At 35.9% G+C, this 12,252-nt stretch overlaps 1 protein-coding gene across 1 annotated transcript in view; it reads right to left on the reverse strand.

The window, feature by feature from the left end:
• LOC106069504 (cartilage oligomeric matrix protein-like) overlaps positions 1-12,252 on the reverse strand; it is a 67,686-nt gene that overhangs the window by 14,548 nt on the left and 40,886 nt on the right. The gene's annotated exons all lie outside the window — the stretch shown is intronic.

Here is a 12,252-nt window from a genome sequence, read left to right on the forward strand (position 1 = left end):
CATTATTGTGACGTTGTTTTAAAACTTAAAATATTCTAAGTAAGAGTCGTTGTAAGAAGGACCTTTGACATTTATACCAGCGAGAAGCATCAGCAAAAATATGGACTCAAAACGTTTGTCAAAGACATTTCAGTTCGTCTCTGCTAGCGCGATTCTTCTAGAGCCACATTTTATATATATATTCCTTTTATTATATCTTTAAAAATAATAATACTACGTATGACTTTGAGAACAAGCTTTAATATTGGTGAGTCCTGCATTATTGTACTTTTGACTTTTTACTTCTAGAGAAAGTGCGTTGTTGACACCAGGTGACACAGCTATCCATATATATACCGACGGATCGGCCTTCAAAGCCACTATCAATGCTGGATTTGGTGCCTTTCTGGTCTTCCCCAAAAATAAACACTATGAAATAAGTGCACCCTGTGGCGATTACTGCTCAAACTTCTAAGCCGAAATTAAGGCAATTACCATAGCACTACAGACAGTGGAAAACAAATTATATAAAGAAGTGCAATCACCACACCATCAGATATTGTCTTTACAGACTTCCAATACACTCTGCAAGCACTTAACAGCAGCACCACAAACAGCCCAATAGAGTTGACAACACTAATTGTCATAATTCATCAGATGATAACAAAATTAAATATCAATATCACACTACAGTGGATCCCTGGACACATAGGCATCATGGGAAATGAAAAGGCAGATAAACTATCAAAGGCAGGATCATTTATGGACATACAAATACCAGATAGAACTGCTAACTACCTCACCCTAAAGTCAATGTTAGTCAACAATCACACAGAGGAGTGGCTCAACCAATGGGCAACAGGAAACACAGGCAGAGCCATGTATAAAGAAATGACTATGCCTAACAAACTGGACAGTATTAACTTTCTCCCCCGCAAATAGCAATCTACAATCTTCCAACTAAGAACAGGACACACACCTCTGTTAAATTAACATCTGAACAAAATAAATTCCACACAACTCCCCCATTGTAGACACTGCGCCCACTCTTATGAAACCATATCTTCTTTGAATGCCCCTTCCTATTCCACCTTAGCAGACCCTACTTCCAAATACAGCCCAACATAACCATTACCCTGTACGGCAGTGCTGAACAACTGAAGAAAACAGCACACTATTTTTTCTTGGAACAGTCTGCAAAAGAGCTGACAGCTCAGCAGCAAAAAGCTGGCTAGAAGAAGAAGAAGACACCAGGTGAATGAATTTCTAAAGCTTAGAACGCAAGAATTCGATTTGTACAACTCTCCCAGGCCCACTAGTTGACTGAATATGGGAGCCTGCAGCCTCTCATTTTCTGTTTATAGAAATAATACGTTAGAATTATCTATACAAATAATAGTTTTGAAACAAAAAAAAAAGACATAACGGACTAACTGTCGGATCCAGGGGGTAAGGGTTTACTGGCCGTTAGAGGTAGAGTTTGGACAAAAAAATTGCCCTCGTCAACTCAAAAGTTCTGGATTCGCTAGTGGATATATATTTTTTAACTAGCATTCATTGCGTTACTTTGTCTTTGAAACACATTGTAAATGGAGATCTATATGCAAAGGCAACCCGGACAAATTGTATTACAATTGTGTTATAGCTCTTACCCCTCCCCAGACATCCAGCTGGCTAAAAGGAGGGGGGGGGGGTGCGACTGTGGCGCCACTGATAAAAGTTTGAGTAACACTGTACTAGCTACTTAGCCCCGGTCTGCATTCCAAATGTAAAGCTCATGAGCTCCACTTTGGTTAGTCATCAGTTCTTGATCTCATCTCTCAATCAGCGGTTCTCAACCTTTTTAGCTCGGCGACCCCTAATACCATTCTCCACTGCCAGTTGTAATATGTATTTCGTTCATAGAAAAAAATGTGATTTTGCTTTAATGTTATAACATCATAATCAAATTGTACATGTAGGGTGTATTTATGTAGCAAATACTTTATATAATTGTATTAAGTGCAAAATAAATGTGTGCTTAAATAAAAACAACTGTATCTTTATTATTTTCATTTCTTTACTTTTCTATTGCATGTTTATTAAATTCATGTTGCATACTTCAGTGACCATTTGAAATGTATGGCTAAGTATGGAAAGCGTAGAGATATCGAGACAGTAAACTACATTGTTGCCCAAATAGTGTTGGGACAGGTTTTCCAAACATGACAACGTCATTAAAAAGGTTCAGCTTGTTTCTGTTTCACCAGTTCAGGAATTCTCGGGACAGTCTTTGTAATATCACAACGAATATCGGCTTCGGCATCAAGTCTGATTCTGAATTTAGACTTGATAACTAGCAAACTGAAGAAATCTGTTTCGCAAAGATATGTTGTTGGAAATGGAACAAGAAGGCGCACAACAGTCTCAGATAGAACGAGAGATGTCTACAAGCTCTTGATCCAGAATTGTGTAACTGACATTGAAAATAAATAATCTTTAGTAGCATCCAAACAATGAACCGACTTTATCAAATACATAACGTGCTTTAGGGGTTGCTTCAAGGGGTTTGGACAATAGAAACTCGTCTTTTAAAATCAAGTTAACCGGTAATTATGAACAATATACAACCTCTGTGAATTCATCAAGCTGGAGTCTAAATATTGGAAGTGGAGAAGATATCATTTTCTGAATAACCTGATTCAAAATATCAACACAACTATTATCCTGTGAAAAGTGTCATTAGATAAGAAAATTGCACTAAATTTAGTAACGAATTCGGCTCTATTCATAACTTGAACAATGTCTTAGGCAATTTCAACTCCTGGGCAATAGCTGTCTGAGAACCACCAAATAAAAAGCTTCAACGGACGCTGTTTTGATGATGGTGTTTGCCACCCGAGGTTAAGATTTATTGACTCCGTCAGCTTTCAAACTAAAATACTGGATCTCCTTATCGCCAAAGCCTGAACGTCAACAAATTAAATACATCAAGGAAAACTAGAGTCTCTAAATTCCATTGATGTAGCCATGGGGGTTTTGAGGTAAGAACCCCAATTTGTATGAAAAGAAAAGAAAGCGAAGCTGCAGTTATAAGTGCAGCTAAAAGAGGGTTCGAGTTTTACCCCTCCCCAAAATTTTTTCCACAAAAACAACTGAAGGATAACCAGTCACCGAATTCCATAATCCTAGCCAAGAGGGATTTAAATGTTAAAATCTCCCTTCATGAGTGTAGACTAAAGAGGTATGAAGTCAAAACCCCCTCCAATAAAAAAACAAACACAACTACATTCAACAAATTCAATGAGCGTAGCAAAAAGGGAGTTTGTAGTTACCCCCACACACACACACACACACTTCAATTTAAAAAAAAACTAAACCAAAACTATAGCTACCATTTTGTCCAAGCAATGTTTTTTTTTTGCTAGTGGAATTAATTAAGTAAATTTACAAGAAATCTAGCCACATACACGGGCGCCACCAGGTAGGTGCAAGGAGAAGCCAAATTCTAGCCATTTTTTTGCACCATCAGATCAATCAAAATCGAAATATGGAAAACGCAAATCCTACGCGCGATAAAAAAAAAAACAGCATTATGCAATACCCGTGATCTATGTAGGAAACAGAATTCTGATGATATACTGTATGACTTCGCTAAACGTAAGTCTCGTTAAGTAATACGCCGCAAAATTACGTGGGGTAACTGTAGTCCGACTTGCAGAAATAAAAGAGTGATCTTTCCATGACTTCTTGGTCACAATGGTTAAGTCCGGCCCTACTATTTAGTGACGGGTTAATACTACTTGTTCTCCAGCCCCCCCCCCCCCTCTTTTTTTCGCCACTAAAATAACGTTGGGTAACTCTAGTCCGACTTGTAGAAATAAAAGAGTGATCTTTCCATTACTTCTTGGTATCAGGAATGGTTGAAAAATATATATAGTCGACCCACGGCGTAGCATACGCCAATCTTTTGCAGGGCCGGCCTTAAGGCACCGCAACCTATGCGACCGTAATGAGCCCCGCAGTGACATAGGCCCCACGCTAATCCTAGGTGTAAATTATTAAATTAAACCATTTTATAACTTATAACAGATTTCCGCGGTCTCCTGATTTACCAGGAGCTCTTGGAAATCTCCTGAAATTACAAAATATACGATAAAATCCTGGAAATCTCCGGAAATTATAAAAATCTTTTGAAAACTCATACAAATCTCCTGAAATATATAGACGAAAATTGTCATTTTGGGGTGCATTCAATATGGAAAAAGCCAATCCTACGCGCGATATTTAAAAACGGCATTATGGATTACCGGTAATTGTGTAATCTGGTGAAAGAAGCTTCGCGCACCTCAAACTAATGAAGAATTACTTGAGGTCAACAATTCTCGTAGATAGATTGAAACATTTGGTAATTCTTGCTATTGAGCGTGATCTATGTAGGAAATAAAATTTTAATGATATAATAATAATAATAATCTTTATTATCCGTATGGAAATTTGTCTTACAATTTGTGCATTACACCAAACAAAAAACATTATAACTATAAGAAACCAAAGTGTACATTCACACCAGACTCACTCATAATTTAGATCTACATGTGACAAAGTTTATACCAGATTGTTCTTATTTAATGATTTGACTGCCAGGGGAACAAAAGAGTGTTTGTGTCTGTTTGTCTTTGCTATCGGTGTCTTGTATCTCTTCTGTGATGGTAAAATCACAAAATCCCGACATAAAGGGTGATTCTTTATTTCGAGGATCTTGTTAGCTTTTTATAGATGTTTGTCTCAATCAACTGCCCAAATGGGGTTTGTTTTTTGCCAATGATTTTACCAGCAGCATTTAGGATTCTATAAAGTTTATTTTTATTTTTAATGCTCAGATTGCCATATCAGGCAGTGATATTGAAACTTAAAATATTGCAGATGTGAGCGTGATAAAACATAGCCAAGGCCTTTTCGCTAACATTAAACGAGGACAGTTTTCTTAATAATCGTAATCTTTGCTGCCTTTTTTTGCTGATATAATCAGTATTTGCAGTAAAATTTAGTTTATTGACTAGGATAGTACCAAGGTATTTAAAGGTTTGCACAATTTCAATAGTCTCTCCAGCTACAGAAACAATATCATTTTCCTTCTTGTCCCTACGAAAATCGATTATCATTTCTTTGTTGTTTTTTTACATTTAATAATAAAAAATTATCTTTACAGTATTTTTCAATGTGTTCTATTTCTTTGAAATACTCATTTACGTCTGAGCTTTCTGAGAGCAGTGCAAGAAGAGCCGCATCATCAGCGAATTTTGTGAAGGAGCAACAAGAACTATCTGTATGTCTTCGCTACACGCAAGGCTCGTAAAGTAGTTTTGTACGTAGTAAAGAATGAATAAAATGCAAAGACGAATTTATTTTCTAATACAAACTCTTGAATTTCATTTATTATCCGTATCCTTACCCAAACTTGGCCCCGCGAAATCCGTTTTGGATAGGGCCCCACAACGGCTAAGTCCGGCCCTGCTATTTAGTAACGGGTGAATACAAAGTAGATTACTTGTTCTCCCCCCCCCCCTCATTTTTTCGCCGCCAAAACTACGTGGGATAGAAATAAAAAAAGAGTGATATTTCCATGACTTCTTGGTCACAACAGTTAAGTCCGGCCCTTCTATTTTGTGACGGGTGAATACTACTTGTTCTCCCCCCTCTTTTGTTTTTCGTAGGGTAACTCTTGTCCGTCCGACATGCATAAATAAAAGAGTGATCTTTCCTTTACGTGGTGTCCAAACTCTTGAGCCATGAAGAGAATTATATATAGAGATGTTTTGGAAAAAAAACTACTTGGCCAAGGCTACAATGGTTACCCCGTGATGGGTAGCATTCAGAACTGTGTTCAAGCAAGGATTCCTGCAAAATATTCAAAAGCAACCATAGTCTATTGCGGTCTCACAGACTTAATTTTGTTATCAATGACCTGAATGACATTTCAGATATCCGTAATGCTGTTGGTGTCAAGCGAGAGCGTAGGTGCTAAATTTACCTCGTTTGTCTGAGACACGATAGACTGGGAAATACAAATTCATTCGCGCTTTATTCACAACTTTGAGAAGATCTTTGACTGTTTGGCCTATTTTAAAATAACGGCTGAAAGTGATACCAAACAAACTGCTTCTATGTAATCAGTGCCTCAGTGGTGTAGCTAGGGTGGGGGAGAAGTGGAAAATTCCCCCAGGCCACCACATGAGTGGTTTTTTTTACATTAAATATTAAATATTACGCAAAATGCAGGGGCCCCAAAGAAGTCAATCCCCCGGGCCCCCCAATGATGAAACATTCCTAGCTAGGCCCCTGCAGTGCCTGTTTCTCATGTGTTTCTGATTGTCTTTTAATTGTCGTCCATTATTCATCTGCTCTTGTACCAGTTTCCGTGATGTTGCAGCCTGTCGATCTTGGCAAAAGTGGCCGCTCAACAGCTCATCAGCAGTCACATGAATGACCTAATCAAAAACCAACATGACCATGCTGAGGAACACTTCAGGGGATGGCATCTTGAGGAAGGCGAGACTGCTGGCAGACAAACTTGATATTGACTAGGGGCTACCCGAGAATTAGACGTCGACAGACATAACGAGCGAAAACCACATTCTTGGATTTTGGGAGTTACTACAGAACACGCGCTTTACATTCCGTATCGTGATTGGTTAGTTTCTTCATTCACGTCTCTCGTTTCAACCAATAATAAAGCTCAATTCAACCTGTTCTGTCTACATCCTAAAACGATGCAAGAATTGCAACGTAAAGAAGAATATCAAATAAGCATTCATCGCCAGCTTGTCCATCGCGACGAGAAGCAATTCAGTGGTAGAGTTTATTGACAGTTTTGTTTGATCGACAGTCGGGATGCACGGGCCGCAAGGATAAACTTAACAACGTGTACAGTCAATAGTTTGATCACATGTTTTTATTTGTTTTCATGAAACAGTGAATATCGTATAGGAGTGGGGGGGGGGGTGAAATCGGTTCATTTTTTTAAAAAATATTCTTTGTAATAAAAAACAAGATTACAAAGAGAGTTTGTGTTACACAAACTCAGAGGCGGCCCCCGTCGAAGTCGGATCCCTGTCGGATCTGCATATTCGCAAATAATATTCAAGAGGTGATTTAATTTTGATGGTCAAAAGTAATAATGTTTCAAAGATTCATTTGCCGTAAATTTAAATTTAAATTAAATAAAAAATAGTAGATTAGTTTTAGTATATTATAACATTGCAATATTGATCAAAACGTTTGGAAATGAAAATCTACACTTTTTTGTTTACACTTTAAGTTTAGAAATTGAAATTCTACATCTTAATCTAGTCTATTTTAGTCTAAACTAGATCTAGATTTAGACTCTAAAATAATTTTAATTAGAATATAAATCCAGATCTAGATATACTGTAATAAAAATCTAGATCTAGTTTAAAAAATCTAGATTAGATCTAAATCAAGATATCATTCCTTTTTTAAACGCGAGTCACATAACGAGGCTTAATAAACATTATTACACCGAGTTCTTTTTTCATTTCATTTGAAGAATTAATTCCATATAACGTCAGAGGGGGAAAAAAAACACTACGTCACACGGCCTAGCTAGACTAAAAATCGCCTTCATCAATACGAGCCATTTATCGAGTGTTCAAAGACTTTGGTGCACCGAGTGCGTTTTTTAAGCATTTCATTTAAAGAATTCATTCCATATGACGTCAAAGGAAAAAAAAACACTACGTCACACGGCTTAGTTAGACTAAAAATCGCCTTCATCATTACGAGCCATTTATCGAGTGTTCATAGACATTGGTGCACCGAGTGCGTTCTTTTAGCATTTCTTTTAAAGAATTCATTCCATATGACGTCAAAGGAAAAAAAAACACTACGTCACACGGCTTAGTAAGACTAAAAATCGCCTTCATTAATACGAGCCATTTATCGAGTGTTCATAGACATTGGTGCACCGAGTGCGTTCTTTAAGCATTTCATTTGAAGAATTAATTCCATATAACGTCAGAGGGGGAAAAAAACACTACGTCACACGGCCTAGCTAGACTAAAAATCGCCTTCATCAATACGAGCCATTTATCGAGTGTTCAAAGACTTTGGTGCACCGAGTGCGTTTTTTAAGCATTTCATTTAAAGAATTCATTCCATATGACGTCAAAGGAAAAAAAACACTACGTCACACGGCTTAGTTAGACTAAAAATCGCCTTCATCATTACGAGCCATTTATCGAGTGTTCATAGACATTGGTGCACCGAGTGCGTTTTTTTAGCATTTCTTTTAAAGAATTCATTCCATATGACGTCAAAGGAAAAAAAAACACTACGTCACACGGCTTAGTAAGACTAAAAATCGCCTTCATTAATACGAGCCATTTATCGAGTGTTCATAGACATTGGTGCACCGAGTGCGTTCTTTAAGCATTTCATTTGAAGAATTAATTCCATATAACGTCAGAGGGGGAAAAAAACACTACGTCACACGGCCTAGCTAGACTAAAAATCGCCTTCATCAATACGAGCCATTTATCGAGTGTTCAAAGACTTTGGTGCACCGAGTGCGTTTTTTAAGCATTTCATTTAAAGAATTCATTCCATATGACGTCAAAGGAAAAAAAACACTACGTCACACGGCTTAGTTAGACTAAAAATCGCCTTCATCATTACGAGCCATTTATCGAGTGTTCATAGACATTGGTGCACCGAGTGCGTTCTTTTAGCATTTCTTTTAAAGAATTCATTCCATATGACGTCAAGAAAAAAAAAACACTACGTCACACGGCTTAGTTAGACCAAAAATCGCCTTCATTAATACGAGCCATTTATCGAGTGTTCATAGACATTGGTGCACCGAGTGCGTTCTTTTAGCATTTCATTTAAAGAATTCATTTCATATGACGTCAAAGAAAAAAAATTCCATTACCTCACAATAGGCTAGTACCGGTACCATAAAATAAAATGTCTTTATTTACACGAGATATTTAACGAGGGTTCATAGACATTGGTGCACTGAGTTCTAATAGAATTTATTTAAAAGGGATCAAAGCCGCATTGTTTTTGCGTTTTGTCTGTCAGTCGGTCTGTCCGTCATCTTGATATAAAAAAAAACAACAACTAAAAGTTATTAAAAATTGATTAACCTTTATTTTACGTTTCAAAACATCGCAATAATTTTTAGGTATGAACACAATTGAAAAGTTTATATAATAGATTGTTCCGGATTTTTGTATAAATAGTAAAAGAAAAAGAAAATTTCAGATAAATGTAATAACGTTAATTAAATTTTTTGGATGGTCTCGTATAAAAATTAGATGTACTACAGCCATGTGGAGAGATTTTCATACCTTACTTTGGTGTTTGGATTCTGTTTTCCTTAAAAATCGGAACATAATATTAACGATAATTAGATTTTTTAATGTTTTAGGTAGAAAGTTAAATGTACTGTAAGAGAGTAGTGAGTTAAAATATTTTTCATAAAAATCCGTAAAAACATTATTTCGTAAATGAGAAGATTATTTGTTTATTAATTAGAAGAGGGAGTTCAAACAATTATTTGGCGTTAGTAGATTTTTAAATAAATTCGGAAATTTCTGGCGACGATTTGTAAGAAACAAAATCGGGAACTTTCTTTATCGATTACAAAACTTCTATGTTATGTTTTAGCAAGAAAATTAAATGTCTAAAAAGTAATTTTCAGCAATCAATTCTAGTAAATTTTAAAGCCCTGAACAACCTATTGTCGATATTTTTTAAAATTTGTTTAAAGATGAAAATACGGAACAATTTGATATTTATAACCAAATTATAGTGACGCATTGTCAAATAATATAATTGTAATATTAGTAAATTATGCGATTTCAATCATTAGGCATAATTCATGTTTTATAAAACAATATCCGGAACATTTTTACACTTAATGAAATATAAGTCAGTATAGAGATTTTGATTTAGCATTAATATGCTATTTACATAAAAAACGGAACAACATATTATTGATAATGTGTTTTTGCAACGTTTAAGCATGGAAATTGAATGTATTATAAATTAGAAGAGCAAACAAACATTTGTTGGGGTTGATTAGTTTTGCACAAAAAAATCCGGAACAATCAATTTCTAGATACTTAAAACTATTGAGATGTTACGGGAGGAACATTAAAGTGTAAATCAGATTTTCAATAGCTTTTAGAGTTCTAGTTTTTTTAATCTAATCGTGACGGACAGACCGACCAACAGACAAAACTCACAAAAATAATCTTCTTTTATTCGGATGGGGGCACTAAACAAAAAATAAATAAAATCTGATTTTTTAAAAAAGTTTAAGGAATTGGTTTAGCACCCTATCATGTAGCGACGTTACGCTACTGCACGAAAATCGCTGCATAAAAAGTCCATTAAAAAAATGTGCGTGATATTTACATACAAAATGCATTTTTAGCCTTTATAAACAAACAGAAATGTTTTCTTTTAATTTTAGCAGCTAGTTGACCAGAAAAAACATCTTGAACTATTATTTATATTTGTTGTAAACATTTCCTGTACATTTTTAAAATATATTTGACTTTGTGATACTGAAAATACACTAATATTTTCAATCTTTGTTAGCATATTGTAACATTGCCTCCCTTACATTTACGTAATTGTTTTAGAATTGGTGTATTTTTATGAAAAAATCGCTTGCATAATTAATTTTATAAAATTAAACGGTTTGCTTTTAGAAAACCAAAAGTAGCCGTTGGACCTAAACTTTTCAAGCCGCATTTAATGATGAAATAATATTTTTCATATCTCTTCTAGTTTTCGAGATCTGAGTGTGACAGACGGACAGACGGACATTTTGCACAAACCTAATAGCGGTTTTTTCCCCTTACGGGGGCCGCTAAAAATGGAAGCTACGACTTTGAGCCCCCTGCAAAAAATTCTGCGGGCGCCATGCACATAATTTAAAAAAGAACTATAGAAAGCTACAGTCATTTGAAGTTCAACACTATCCCAACATTTCAAGTATTCAAAACATTTCAACATTGAGGTTTTTTTTTTTTGGCTACACTGTTCAGGAAAGTCACTCAAGTCTTACACTAATCATGTCATTAAGACTTTAGGAGCAGTGGTGCTACCTTTGAAGAATAATACCCAAGAGTTGAAAGCAAGGTTTGAGGCTGTAGACCTTAATCAATAGAACATTTTGAGTGGTAACACAGCAGAATGCTTAGGACTACTACAACGAACAAACAGCATAGAATCCAAGGCAGAAGACGAGTTACAAAGAGAATTTCATGAAAAGCTGAAAACAACTGGAACACTGCCAGGAGAATACAAGATTCAGTTACAGGAAAATGCTAAAGGAGTTATCCATCCACAACGTCGCTTAGCAGCATCGCTACGCAAGAAAGTTGAAGAAAAACTTAAAGAAATGCACGCTGATGGATTTATTACTCCAGTACATGAACCTACTGAATGGGTTAGCTCCATGGTTGTTTCGTTCAGGAATGACAAAGTGAGAATATGTATTGATCCAAAAGATCTAAATAAAGCAATCAGACGGGAGCATCACCCAAATGAAAACTATTGAAGATGTGATCACTAACATTCCAGATTCGAAGATATTTTAAGTTCTCGATGCCAAGTCAGGGTTTATGCAAATAAAGCTTGAAAGAGAATCTTCATTTCTCACAACTTTCAACACACCTCTGGGAAGATATAGATGGTTACGATTACCTTTTGGAATCAAATCAGCGCCAGAAATTTACCAAAGAATTATGAATGAAATGCTTCAAGGAATTGAAGGAGCATATGTCATCATAGACGACATTCTAGTAGCTGGTAGAGATGTTGAACATCATGATCACATTTTGAAACAAGTCATGTAAAGAGCTACGTAATACAATCTAAAGCTGAACTATGACAAATGCAAGGTAAGGCAAACAGAGTACCTTATATGGGCCATATCTTGTCAGAGAAAGGTTTAGAACCAGATCCAGCAAAGATAAAGGCAATTATTGGCATGCCAGCTCCTCAAGACAAAGATGGAATCAGAAGATTTCTAGGTTTAATTCAGTACCTAGCAAAATTTATTCCTAATCTAAGTCAAGCCGATGCTCCAATACGAAAGCTTCTAAAAGATGAAGTAGAATTTCAATGGAATCATGAACAAAACAAGAGTTTTGTAGAATTGAAACATCTTTGTACAAACCCTCCAGTTTTGGCATATTATGATGTCAACAAGAAGGTAGAGATAGAATTTGATGCAAGTAAAGATGGACTGGG

The sequence above is a fragment of the Biomphalaria glabrata genome, chromosome 1, assembly GCF_947242115.1.
Source record: "Biomphalaria glabrata chromosome 1, xgBioGlab47.1, whole genome shotgun sequence".
Classification (NCBI taxonomy): domain Eukaryota; kingdom Metazoa; phylum Mollusca; class Gastropoda; family Planorbidae; genus Biomphalaria; species Biomphalaria glabrata.